The following is a 13,627-nucleotide window of genomic DNA, read 5'->3' on the forward strand; positions in this document are numbered from 1 at the left end:
GGAACCCTCGCGATGGTTAGATCGCGGGTAGGGGCGCTGCCCCTAGGCCCCGCAAGGGGATCCGTTCCGTGATTGCGCCCGAAACCGCTAAACGGGACCGCCGGGAAATTTTACTCGTAAAAATTGTAAAAATTAATTTTAAAATTATAGAAAATTATGAAAATATATAATTTTGAATTATATATTAATTTTGTGATAGTCATGGCCCAAAATACCCAATAATATTGGATTTGTGTTGTAATTCATAATACGGCCTGCGTGCCGTCATATGATTGTGTGTGCTGTATTTTTATTTTTTCCACGGCCTGCGCGTAGTGCCTTTCTCTTATTCTGGTTGTAAATTAGATTTAGACTCGAATGTAACTCGAGTTTCAAATTGTAATGTACAAATTGGAGCGGTGGAGGGTCCACACGAGACGGAGTTCCGAGGCGGGCACGAGCAACACAAGGTGGTCAAAGGGAGGAGCTTGGAGAAGCTGTTGACCCTAGGTTGACCATTCAATCTTCTCATTGGCTTGAGAAGATCGTAGTAGGGCCATGACTAAATCACAAATAGATTAATTAATTAATTGTTATGTATCTGATGCATGTTTAATAATTAATTAATTAATAAGTGCCTTAACGATTAGATTAGATCTAAGTCGTGCACATGATGGACCCTTGCGATTAGATTAGATCTAAGTCGTGCACAAGATGCATCCTTCTCGATTAGATTAGATCTAGATCGAACCAACTCTAAATGCCTAACCGTGCCGTGATACCTATCACTACCTCGATCACATGTATTGTTGAATCTGCCAAAGCAGAGCAATACATATTATCTTGGTAGGGTACGGAGGGACAATCTTGGTCCCACCTATCAACGCATGGGTGAATACAAACTCAATTAGATTGAGTATTCCTAGTTACTTGGTTGGATCGAGTCAACTATAGGCATTCTTCCAATGGTTGGTGATCTTGTCTGGAAGCTGAGAAAACGAACCTGCCGGGGTGTGACGTTTCTGGAAGGTTGACCGCATCCCCATGACCCGGTTGATGAGCTGTCCGCTACGTTGACCAGATCGTCAGAAGTCCTCCTCCGGTCAACTGTACCTGTATCCAGCGACCGGGTTCCCCCGGTCTCTGGTACCTCGGTGCTCGAGGCGAATCCCACAAATGCATAAATATCCAGATAATAGTAGAATATTGAAATAAATGCAAAGAAGATACGAGAACGTACCCTGGCCCAGGGGGGCGCCCTCGGATGGATGAGTGAGCTGGTCGTGGTGCTGATCAAGTCGTCGCGGTCGTGACAAGTAGATGGGTGTGAACCCGCTGAGAAGTCAAATCTAATGGTGGCGGCACGGAATCCGATGCAGCCTGGATCCGGAATGCGGCATGTAGGCTATGACACAACGGCTCGCAGGCCGATACGCGGCACGCAGGCCGGATAACACAGATAGCTCGTAATCATAAGAGAGATGCACAGAGTAAAACCCAACGACTCAATGGCCGGAACAACCTCGGCTCGATGGCCGAACCCGATCTCGGCGCGATGGCCAGAATTACCCATATAATACCAAACTGCGGCTACCTGGAAGGGGACAATATCCACTAAAGACAGCGGCAGTAGACGCGTGAGGGGGCTATTGCGGCTGTCGGCGACGGCTATGGCCGCGGGAGAGGGCAGCGATGGCTGCCGGCAGTGGCTATGGCCACGAGAGAGGGCAGCGGTGGCTGCCGGCGGCGGCTATGGCCGTGGGAGAAGGTGGCGGTACCCGCTGGGGGCGGCGGCGCACGCTAGCGGCAGCGGTGGCGGTGCTTCCCGTCGCTGTCCGCCGGGAGACCGAAGGAGGGGACGGCTCGACTCCGGTAAACCAGCGTCCTCCTGCTCGCCGGTGGCTGAAAACGCAGTCATGAGGAAGCTCTTCCTCCTCATGGTGGCGGCGGCGACGCTAAGAGGCTAGAGGAAAGGGATAGTGGAGAGGAGAAGGGTAGTGGCTGTCCGTCGGCGCCGGCGCCGGAAAGACACGCGAGAAGAAGCCCCCCCCTCTTCCTGGAGGCGACCCCCCCCCCCCCTTAAACACGAGCCCCCTTCCTCTTCCTTTAAAGCCCTAGCATGTAAAAAGCCCTAAGTGCCCCTGTTTTTTCCTCCCAATTACCTCTTTGCCACTCAACTATATCCGGATCACAAGCCTCCCCTTCAAGTCTAGTCGAAGGAGGCGTTAGTCCGACTGACTGGACAGTCAATCCCAAAGAGCTGAATCACTCTCGATGTCAAAGCCAAATCGCTGAACCAATAATATAATGTCGCTCGAGCGGTCGCTATAATAGTGGTGTCGAATGAGATAGTAATCAAGCCGAGCAGATCAAGTCGATAATCGGCCCGAGGCCGAGCGAACGAAAAAACATCAAATGAGCGACAAAACAACAAGCGCATGACGAGTGCAAGCATAGCAGACCGAACAACATGCTGGACCACAGGTAGACCGAGCGGACGAGAGATGCCTAGTACGCGACCATGAAGATACCGACCGGATGATCGAAGTGCAGTCGATCGGATGGATAGATGCTAGACGAACGCTGTCGTGCGAGCGATCGAAATGACGCCGATCGGTCCGATAAATGCCGGGCGGACGATATCGCGCATGCGACCGGAATGATGTCGATCGGTCAGATAACTGCCGGAAGGACGATACCGCGCGTGCGACCGGAATGATGTCGATCGGTCGGATAACTGTCGGGCGGACGATATCGCGCGTGCGACCGGAATGATGTCGATCGGTCAGATAACTGCCGAGCGGACGATGCCGCGCGTGCGACCAGAATGATGTCGATCGGTCAGATAGATGCCGGGCGGACGATGCCGCGCGTGCGACTGCGATGACGTCGATCAGTCAGATAGATGTCGGGCGGACGATGCCGCGCGTGCGACTGCGATGACGTCGATCAGTCAGATAGATGCCGCGCGTGCGACCGCGGTGACGTCGATCAGTCAGATAGATGCCGAGCGGACGATGCCGCGCGTCGAGCGCCGATGCTATAGCGCGACCGACTTCGGGAGAGCGCTCCCGGGCAGGGACGAACGGGACGGCATGTCGGTCGACGAGAAGACGGTTCGGCGCATCGCGCATCTGGCGCGGATCGCGGTCACCGACGACGAAGTCGGGCGGGCGATGCGTGCGGCTGCGATAGCGTCGATCGATCGGATAGATGCGGGCGGACGATGCGCGCGATGGCGTCGATCGATCGATAGATGCGGGCGGACGATGCGCGTGCGACAGCGGTGACGTCGTCGATCGGATAGATGCGGGCGGACGATGCGCGTGACTGGCGTCGATCGATCGATAGATGCGGGCGGACGATGCGCGTGCGACAGTGACGTCGATCGGTCGGATGCCGCGGACGTTGCTCGACCCGAGCAGAGATAGATGATCAAGAATCTGGTCCGTGACCGGTGAAGGCCGCTCAACCCCGAGGGGGATATAGACATATGATGTGCTGGTCCGGTGAACCGGTCCGAAACCGGTGATGATCAACCCGGCCGATCGGCTCGGGGTCTTCGCCATCGAGCCCTGGCTCGTATATAATCCTCCCGGGGGGCCTTCGTCTTCGAGCTTGTGGCTCGGATATAAACCTCCGGCCGACGGGTCTTCGCCATCGAGCCCGTGGCTCGTATATAATCCTCCCGGCGGCTCGGGGGCCTTCGCTTCGAGCTTGTGGCTCGGATATAAACCTCCTGGGCTCGGCTCGGGGTCTTCGCCATCGAGCATGGCTCGGATATAAACCTCCGTCCGAGCGGCTCGGGGGCCTTCGGCTTCGACCCCGAGGGGAGAATATATGATATCTTGGTCCGTGCGAGGTCTTGACCGGGAGGTTTATAGTCGCCGGCTGATAACCTTGATTCAGGCCAGGAGGTTTATAGTCGCCGGCCATTGCGTCCGACTCTTGGTCGTGGGAGGTTTATAGTCGTGACCCGACTCTCAATTTTAACGACGGTGCTCGTCGGTCTCTAGTGAGACTACACACCGGTGAGCGGCTCGAGCCTTCGTCGTCGAGCGCTTGGCTCGGAAAACCATATACCCGGCCGACCGGCTCGGGCCTTCACATCGAGCGCTTGGCTCGTATATAATCCTCCCCGAGGTAGTCTCGGCTAAAATGTACCTGGCCGAGCGGCTCAGGCCTTCGCTCCCTGAGGAAGTACTCAGCTAAAATGTACTTGGCCGAGCGGCTCAGGCCTTCGGGTTCGAGCCCCTGGCTCGGATATAAACCTCCCGGCCGATCGGCTCGGGGGCCTTCGGCTTCGAGCCTGTAGCTTGGATATAAACCTCCCGGCCGAACGGCTCGGGGGCCTTCGTTTTCGAGCCCGTGGCTCGGATATAAACCTCCCGGCCGAACGGCTCGGGGGCCTTCGGCATCGAGCCTGTGGCTCGGATATAAACCTCCCGGCCGAACGGCTCGGGGGCCTTCGTCGTCGAGCCTGTGGCTCGGATATAAACCTCCCGTCCGAACGGCTCGGGGGCCTTCAGTGTTCGAGCTCCCGGCTCGGATATAAACCTCCCGGCCGATCGGCTCGGGGGCCTTCGTCTTCGAGATCCCGGCTCGGATATAAACCTCCCGGCCGAACGGCTCGGGGGCCTTGGCTCGAAGAAATAATACAGATCATATAACTAACCGAGAACAGATAACAGAAAAACTGACCGTGGTCATGAGGATGGCAGAACTATCCGGCGTCATTCATCTTCACGTTCCAGATCAGGCGCGTTCCCACAGACGGTGCCATTTTGATCCTGTCTGGAAGCTGAGAAAACGAACCTGCCGGGGTGTGACGTGTCTGGAAGGTTGACTGCATCCCCATGACCCGGTTGATGGGCTGTCCGCTACGTTGACCAGATCGTCAGAAGTCCTCCTCCGGTCAACTGTACCTGTATCCAGCGACCGGGTTCCCCCGGTCTCTGGTACCTCGGTGCTCGAGGCGAATCCCACAAATGCATAAATATCCAGATAATAGTAGAATATTGAAATAAATGCAAAGAAGATACGAGAACGTACCCTGGCCCAGGGGGGCGCCCTCGGATGGATGAGTGAGCTGGTCGTGGTGCTGATCAAGTCGTCGCGGTCGTGACAAGTAGATGGGTGTGAACCCGCTGAGAAGTCAAATCTAATGGTGGCGGCACGGAATCTGATGCAGCCTGGATCCGGAATGCGGCATGTAGGCTATGACACAACGGCTCGCAGGCCGATACGCGGCACGCAGGCCGGATAACACAGATAGCTCGTAATCATAAGAGAGATGCACAGAGTAAAACCCAACGACTCAATGGCCGGAACAACCTCGGCTCGATGGCCGAACCCGATCTCGGCGCGATGGCCAGAATTACCCATATAATACCAAACTGCGGCTACCTGGAAGGGGACAATATCCACTAAAGACAGCGGCAGTAGACGCGTGAGGGGGCTATTGCGGCTGTCGGCGACGGCTATGGCCGCGGGAGAGGGCAGCGATGGCTGCCGGCAGTGGCTATGGCCACGAGAGAGGGCAGCGGTGGCTGCCGGCGGCGGCTATGGCCGCGGGAGAGGGCAGCGATGGCTGCCGGCAGTGGCTATGGCCACGAGAGAGGGCAGCGGTGGCTGCCGGCAGCGGCTATGGCCGCGGGAGAAGGTGGCGGTACCCGCTGGGGGCGGCGGCGCACGCTAGCGGCAGCGGTGGCGGTGCTTCCCGTCGCTGTCCGCCGGGAGACCGAAGGAGGGGACGGCTCGACTCCGGTAAACCAGCGTCCTCCTGCTCGCCGGTGGCTGAAAACGCAGTCATGAGGAAGCTCTTCCTCCTCATGGTGGCGGCGGCGACGCTAAGAGGCTAGAGGAAAGGGATAGTGGAGAGGAGAAGGGTAGTGGCTGTCCGTCGGCGCCGGCGCCGGAAAGACACGCGAGAAGAAGCCCCCCCCTCCCCGCCCCCCTTAAACACGAGCCCCCTTCCTCTTCCTTTAAAGCCCTAGCATGTAAAAAGCCCTAAGTGCCCCTGTTTTTTCCTCCCAATTACCTCTTTGCCACTCAACTATATCCGGATCAGTTGGAAAGGTAGGACAAAATCACGTTTATATTAATTCTCGGGCGTATTAGCCAAAGCTAACTCGAGTTTTAATATAAATGCGGATTTTATTCTATAAACAAGAGTTGCATAGAGATGTAATTGGTAATCGTTACCTACCGATCATACTAAGCCTTGGGCGTATTAGCCAAAGCTAACTCAAGGGTTAGTATGATGTGGATCTTGTCCCACAAGAATTATAGTATTCAGTGGGATCATCATTTAGTTAAAGGCCTAATTAAATGATTTTAAAAGAATATGATATTTATTTCTGCAAATTTTCTGTTGTAGATAACCATGACGTCGAACACGAATTCCTTCTCCCTGCGATATGTCCTTGAGAAGGACAAGCTCAACGGAGCGAATTTCCTGACAGGAACTTGAGAATAGTTCTCACCCAGAGCGTGGCATGCGTTAGCAGCCCATTCGAGGCTCCTCCTGCCAATGCCCCGCGAGCCGACAAAGATGCTTACAAGAAGATCAAGACGACGCATTAGATGTGTCCTGTCTAATGCTCGCGACCATGAACTCAGAGCTTCAGAAGCAACATGAGTTGATGGGCGCTTACGATATGGTTGAGCATCTTCACCAACTATATTAGGGACAAGCGAGGCATGAGAGATTTGAGATCTCTAAGGCACTGTTTCAGTGCAAGATGTCAGACGGGGCTCCTGTAGGTCCTTATGTACTCAAGATGATTGGGTACATAGAGAACCTACAAAGACTGGGGTTCCCACTTGGCCAAGAGCTGGCCACTGACTTGATCTTGCAGTCCTTGCTGGATAGCTATAGTCAATTCGTTCTCAACTATAACATGAACGAGATTGACAAGCCACTGCCCGAGCTACTTAGTATGTTACGAACTGCTGAGATTAACCTTAAGAAGGTTAAGCCCATTCTGATGGTCCAGAAGCACAAGGGCAAGGGCAAGCCCAAAGGTAAGGGAAAGTCCCAAAGCAAGGGCAAAGGCAAGGCACTGAAGCCTAAAGGAGGAGTCGCCAAGGATGCTACCTGCTTCCACTGCGGTCAGACCGGGCACTGGAAGAGGAACTGCAAGGTATACTTGGAGGATCTTAAGAAGAAGCGAAGTGAGACTTCCACTTCAGGTATATATGTTATAGAAGTCAATCTATCTATTTCTACATCATGGGTATTAGATACTAGATGTGCTTCTCACATTTGTACTGATGTGCAGGCGCTGAGAAATAGCAGAGCATTGGCAAAGGGCGAGGTGGACCTACGAGTAGGCAATGGAGCACGGGTTGCTGCTGTTGCTGTAGGAACTTATCAGTTATCTCTGCCCTCTGGGCTTGTACTAGATTTAGATGATTGTTATTATGTGCCTGCTCTTACTAAGAACATAGTTTCAGTTTCTTGTTTAGACAAGAAAGGATACTCTTTTATAATAAAAGACAAATGTTGTTCTGTTTATTTAAAAGATATGTTCTATTGTAGTGCACCACTAATAAACGGACTCTATATTCTAGACCTTGAGAGCCCTATCTATAACATTAGTACCAAGAGGTTCAAGTCAAATGACATGAGCCAAACTTATCTCTGGCACTGTCGCTTAGGTCATATAAATGACAAGCGCTTATCTCAGCTCCATAAGGATGGTTTGCTGGACTCATTTGATTTTGAATCATATGAGATATGCGAGTCATGCCTACGAGGCAAGATGACCAAGACTCCCTTTAGTGGGCACAGCGAAAGAGCGACTGATTTGTTAGGACTCATACATAGTGATGTATGTGGCCCTTTCAATGTCGCTGCTAGAGGCGGTTATAGGTACTTCATCACATTTACTGATGACTTCAGTAGATATGGTTATGTGTATTTGATGACACATAAATCTGAATCCTTTGAAAAGTTCAAAGAATTCAAGAATGAAGTACAGAACCAGCTTGGCAAGAGTATTAAGATACTTCGATCAGATCGAGGTGGTGAATACTTAAGCCATGAGTTTCGTGACTACTTAGCTGAGTGTGGGATTTTATCTCAACTCACTCCTCCTGGAACACCATAGTGGAATGGTGTATCCGAAAGGAGGAATCGTACCTTATTAGATATGGTACGATCTATGATGAGTCACACAGATCTTCCGACATATCTATGGGGATATGCTCTAGACACGGCAGCTTTCATTCTCAACCGAGTTCCATCCAAGGCCGTGATAAAGACACCATATAAGATATGGACTGGGAGAGATGCCCAGGTGTCTTTCATGAGGATTTGGGGCCGTGAGGCTTACGTACGACGTCAAGTCTCAGACAAATTAGGACCCAAATCTGACAAGTGCTATTTCATCGGATATCCCAAGGAAACTAAGGGATATTATTTCTACATTCCCAGTCAGCACAAGGTAGTTGTGGCAAAGACTGGGGTCTTTCTAGAAAGGGACTTTGTTTCTAGAAAGACTAGTGGGAGCGCGTTCGATCTTGAAGAAGTTCAAGATGCGAACAATAGCACTGATGCTTCGATGGAAATTGAACTGGAACCATAAAGTGTTGTGGATGATGTTGTTCCACAAGGAGTTGAGGAACAACAACCAGTTCATGTAGACATACCTCTTCGCAGGTCTGATAGGGTACGTCGTCAGCCTGAGAGATACTCATTTCTCTTGTCTGACCATGATGACATTGTGCTCATAGAGGATGAGCCTACCACCTATCAGGAAGCTGTGATGAGACCAGATTCCGAGAAATGGCTAGAAGCCATGAGATCCGAGATGGAATCCATATACACCAACCAAGTATGGACTTTGGTTGATCCACCTGAAGGGGTAAAACCCATAGGGTGCAAGTGGGTCTTTAAGAGAAAGACTGACATGGATGGACTTATCTATAAGGGTCGCTTGGTAGCTAAAGGTTTCATGCAGATTCATGGTATTGACTATGATGAAACCTTTTCTCCAGTAGCGATGTTTAAGTCCATTCGGATCATGCTTGCTATTGCAGCCTACCATGACTATGAGATATGGCAGATGGATGTCAAATCCGCGTTTCTGAATGGAAACCTACTCGAGGATGTGTACATGACACAACCTGAGGGTTTTGTAGATGCACAGCATACTAGCAGAGTATGCAAGCTGCATAGGTCCATTTATGGACTAAAGCAAGCTTCTCGGAGCTGGAATCTTCGATTCGATGATGCAATCAAATAGTTTGGTTTCATCAAGAACGAAGATGAACCTTGTGTCTACAAGAAGGTTGTAGGAGACATAGTTGTCTTCCTCATATTGTATGTGGATGACATACTACTCATTGGGAAGGACATCCCTATGCTTCAGTCTGTCAAGACCTGGCTAGGGAGTTGCTTCTCAATGAAGGACTTAGGTGAGGCATCCCGCATTCTAGGGATACATATCTATAGAGATAGATCTAAGAGATTGCTTGGCCTAAGTCAGAGTACATACATTGACAAGGTACTCCTTCGGTTTTCCATGCAGAACTCCAAGAAGGGATTTCTGCCGATGTCACATGGCGTGAGTCTTTCGAAGACTCAAAGTCCCTCTTCTAGAGAGGAGAGAGACCGCATGGATCAGATCCCTTATGCCTCAGCCATAGGATCGATCATGTACGCCATGCTATGTACTCGACCTGATGTCTCGTATGCTTTGAGCATGACGAGCAGATACCAGTCAGATCCAGGTGAAAGTCACTGGATAGCGGTCAAGAATATTCTTAAGTACTTAAGAAGGACTAAAGAATATTTCTTGATATATGGAGGCAATGATGAGCTAGCTGTAAAGGGTTACAGTGATGCTAGCTTCCAGACCAGGATGACTATAGATCGCAATCGGGGTTCGTATTTTGCATTAATGGTGGCGTATCGTGGAAGAGTTCAAGCGGGATCGATGGTGATTCTACGAGCCGAGTACATTCTTGCATCGAGCGTGAAAGGAGGCGCTTGGATCCGCAAGTTCATCTTGAACTTGGGGTGGTTCCAACATTGCTGACCCCATTGCGCTCTATTGTGACAACAATGGAGCTATAGCGCAGGCTAAGGAACACCAGCGGACCAAGCATATACTACGGCGCTTCCATCTCATTCGAGAGATTATCGATAGAGGAGATGTGAAGATTTGCAGAGTACCTACAGAGGCTAACATCGCAGATCCCTTGACCAAGGCTTTGGCACAGAGGAAACATGATGGTCACACTAGGTCATTAGGCCTTAGAGCCTATACTGATTGGCACTAGTGCTAGTGGGAGATTATTAGTTAGAGCCCTAAAGCCAATCATTTGATGATTGTATGGACTCATTGTATCATATTCTTGTATATTAATAAAAGCATTTGTTTGGTTATTATACTTATTTGTATTAGTGCCAAATAAACTAAGTATAATAGCGTCCTTGAGTAGAAGGTTCATACCTATATCAATCGATTAGTTGAATCGATAGTGAGATGATATAGGGAACACTACTCTAAATCATTCCTAGTCGAGTATTAACATTCAGGGACAATGTTAATACAGTAAGACTAGCATGTAGGTCAGCTCGATGACTTGATCTCACAAGTCATGGATATAGAGATATCAAGCTGACACATGGGTATGCATTAGAGAATGTATACTGAATGACCCGCCATGATAAAATATCATGGATCGTTATATGAGTGTCATATACTTTCTCATGTGGCTATTAGTATGACTATTAGTCCTTTGACCTGAAGTCACCATGGATCCCTACATAAGGAGTTATGTACTTTGGTTTCGTCAAACGTTACCCGTAACTGGGTGGACTATAAAGACGATTACTGGGTATATAACGAATTATGTAGAGGGATGTGAGTGATGTAGATGGGATCTATCCCTCCCATATGACGGGAGCGACATCGGTATTCTTGATAGAGTGAGACCACTAAGTGCATGGCCATGCCCAAATGAGTCAACATTAGATGTTGAGCTCATTTGATCGAGTGAGTCTACTTGGAGTTCAAGATTTAGATTGATTAGAGGATGACACGGTCTATGCCTCATATTGATCAATCTAGATGTCTAGGATAGAAGGACAATGTCACATATATTGTGAGGAGTCACAATTAGTCATCACAAGGTGATGTCGGATCTCGACATTCTTGTAACTTGGTTAGTAATGATGTGTTGCTAGATACCGCTCATTACTTATGCTCCTAAATGGGTTTAGGGCATTGCCAACATTACAAGAACCTATAGGGTCACACACTTAGGACAATTAGATGGAGATTAGGTTCATATGATGAACCAAGAGGATTAGATTCATTTGATGAATCAAATTGGATTAAGAGTAATCCTAATTGGGCTAACTTGAGTTCGACTCAAGTTGATTCATGTGTTCAATGAGTCTAATTTAGATTTTGACTCATTGAATTAATTTAATTTAATGAATTAGATTCATTATATTAAGTTGACTCGAATCAAATGGTTAGATTAGATCAACCATGGTAGAGATTGGGTCAAGTTTGACTTGACTTGAGAAGGAAGACCAAAGGTCAATTTTGACTTGACCTTTTGCCACCTCATTGGTGAGTTGGCATTAGGTGGACCAATAATGATGTTCCACATCATCATGGGTGCCACCTCATGGAAGTTACAAAGTCATTTTCATAATAACTTCACATTAATTGCATTTAATGGGGAGTTACATAATGAAGAGTGGCCGACCACTTTGTTTTGAATTGTGAATTCATTTTTCCATTCAAGTGGTGTAACTCCTTCTTCTTCCTTGGGTTCTCTCCTTGCTCTCCCTCCTCTTCCTTGCCGTGACCTATCAAGGTGCTAGCACACCTTTGTTTAGGTTTTCTCCATCAAGAATTGTTCGTGTGGATACTTCTAGAGGACCGACGCTTGACGGTCTAGAGATCCGGCAACTCCTTGGACGAGCGGGAACGCGAAAGGGCACGCTTTAAGGTATATTCTTAACACATAGATCTAGGAGTAGATCTAAAAGGTTTTTCAAATTCGTACTCGTATTTATTTTTGGTTTTCCTTGCACGGATCCGTTGGCCTTGGGTGATTCGGGGTTTCCGCGACGCGAAAAGCAGTTTTCGCGGCCCAAAGAACCCAACAGGTTGATGTCATTTCCTTTTGGTATCAAGGATAAAGGAAGGACTTGGTTATATTCTCTCCATCCTCAAAGCATCACAAGTTGGGAACAATTGGAGAAGCAATTTCTGAATTATTTTTTCTCTCCAAGTAGAACAATTTACATGAGGAATTTCATCACAAATTTTGCTCGGGTATATGGGGAATCATTATTTGAAGCATGGGAAAGATTTAAGAGTCTTCAAAAACAATGTCCTCATCATGGTTTGGAAAAATGACTGACATTGCACATATTCTATAGGGGAATTTCTTTCTCAAATAAGTGTTTGCTAGATTCTTCGGCTAGAGGTTCTTTCATTGACAAAAGTGTAGACGAAGCATATACATTGATTGATCAAGTAGCATTGAACCTCCATGAATGGTCAAGCAAAAGTTGGATGGAATCTCCCTCAGAAATTCAAGAAGTACAAGCCATATATAAAAGAGAGTCTGACAAACAAAATACAATTCAACCATCTAAGAGTTTTGAAATCCACAAGTCACAGAATGAGGAGTTTAAACATTTGGGGGCAAAGATTGATAACATTGTTTCAAAATGGTTCAAACAAAATCCTCCTCCTACACAGATAGTGTGTAGTGAATAGTGTAATAATTTTAAGTTGAGAAGTGGCAAGAATCATGAAGAACTACTGAAGAAGGATTTGTTTAGAATTGAGGAGAAGAACAATAGAAGACCTCAAGAACTCAGTTTCATTACTCCAGGAAGTTCCCAAAGGCCATAAGTATCTTTCCCTCAACGACTGATCACACCTATACTAGATAAGCGAGTTAGACCTCCTCTGCAAGCTCAAAGGGAATATAAGAAAAAGGAAGTACCTTTCCCAAGACCTTCACTAAAGGTTCCTTTTCCACAAAGGCTAGTGAGGGTCAATAAAAATGAAGATTTTGGAAAATTCTGTGACACTAATATGATTGAGTGTAGATTTCTGGATGTATATGAAGATGAGGACTCTTCAGATGAGGATTGTGATGATAATGCAATGGATAACAAGTTTTCAGATTTACCTTCTGGGTTTACAGGGTGTTATAATGAAATTAAATTTTCAGATGATGAATGTGATATGGTAGATCAACTTAAAATTGCAAATGAAGTTAGTGATCCTCCTATAGATGATTCTCCCACTGAGGATATTGATGTTGGTTTATTTTTTGATGCTTGTGTTGATGATGATGTTATGAAAGGAACTGTAGGGAGCTGTGTTATGGAAGCAGCATCTCAAGAATCACCTCCTTTATCCACACAACCTTCTGAGATTATGAGAGTTGCAAGGATTGAACATGTTGTGGACCAATGTGTAGGAACTTGTGCGATAGAAGCAAAACCCTAAGAATCACCACTTTTAGAGGCACCACTACTTGAGCTAGAGCTAATACAAGATTCAAAAGTCACATCCACATGTTTAGAACTTTCAGGTATCTCTCAGCAAAGCAAGGTTAGTATTGTTTGTGATCTTTTGGAAAATTTCATAGATGT

The 13,627-nt window shown here is 48.1% G+C and overlaps 1 non-coding gene across 1 annotated transcript; it reads right to left on the bottom strand.

Annotated features, from left to right (window-relative positions):
- Window positions 1–12,255: 12,255 nt before the first annotated feature.
- Window positions 12,256–12,361, bottom strand: LOC121973906. Its single transcript, XR_006109812.1, has one exon. It is a non-coding gene; the product is annotated as a small nucleolar RNA R71 (small nucleolar RNA).
- Window positions 12,362–13,627: the final 1,266 nt, after the last annotated feature.

This window comes from Zingiber officinale, chromosome 4A (genome assembly GCF_018446385.1).
Source record: "Zingiber officinale cultivar Zhangliang chromosome 4A, Zo_v1.1, whole genome shotgun sequence".
Lineage (NCBI taxonomy): Eukaryota > Viridiplantae > Streptophyta > Magnoliopsida > Zingiberales > Zingiberaceae > Zingiber > Zingiber officinale.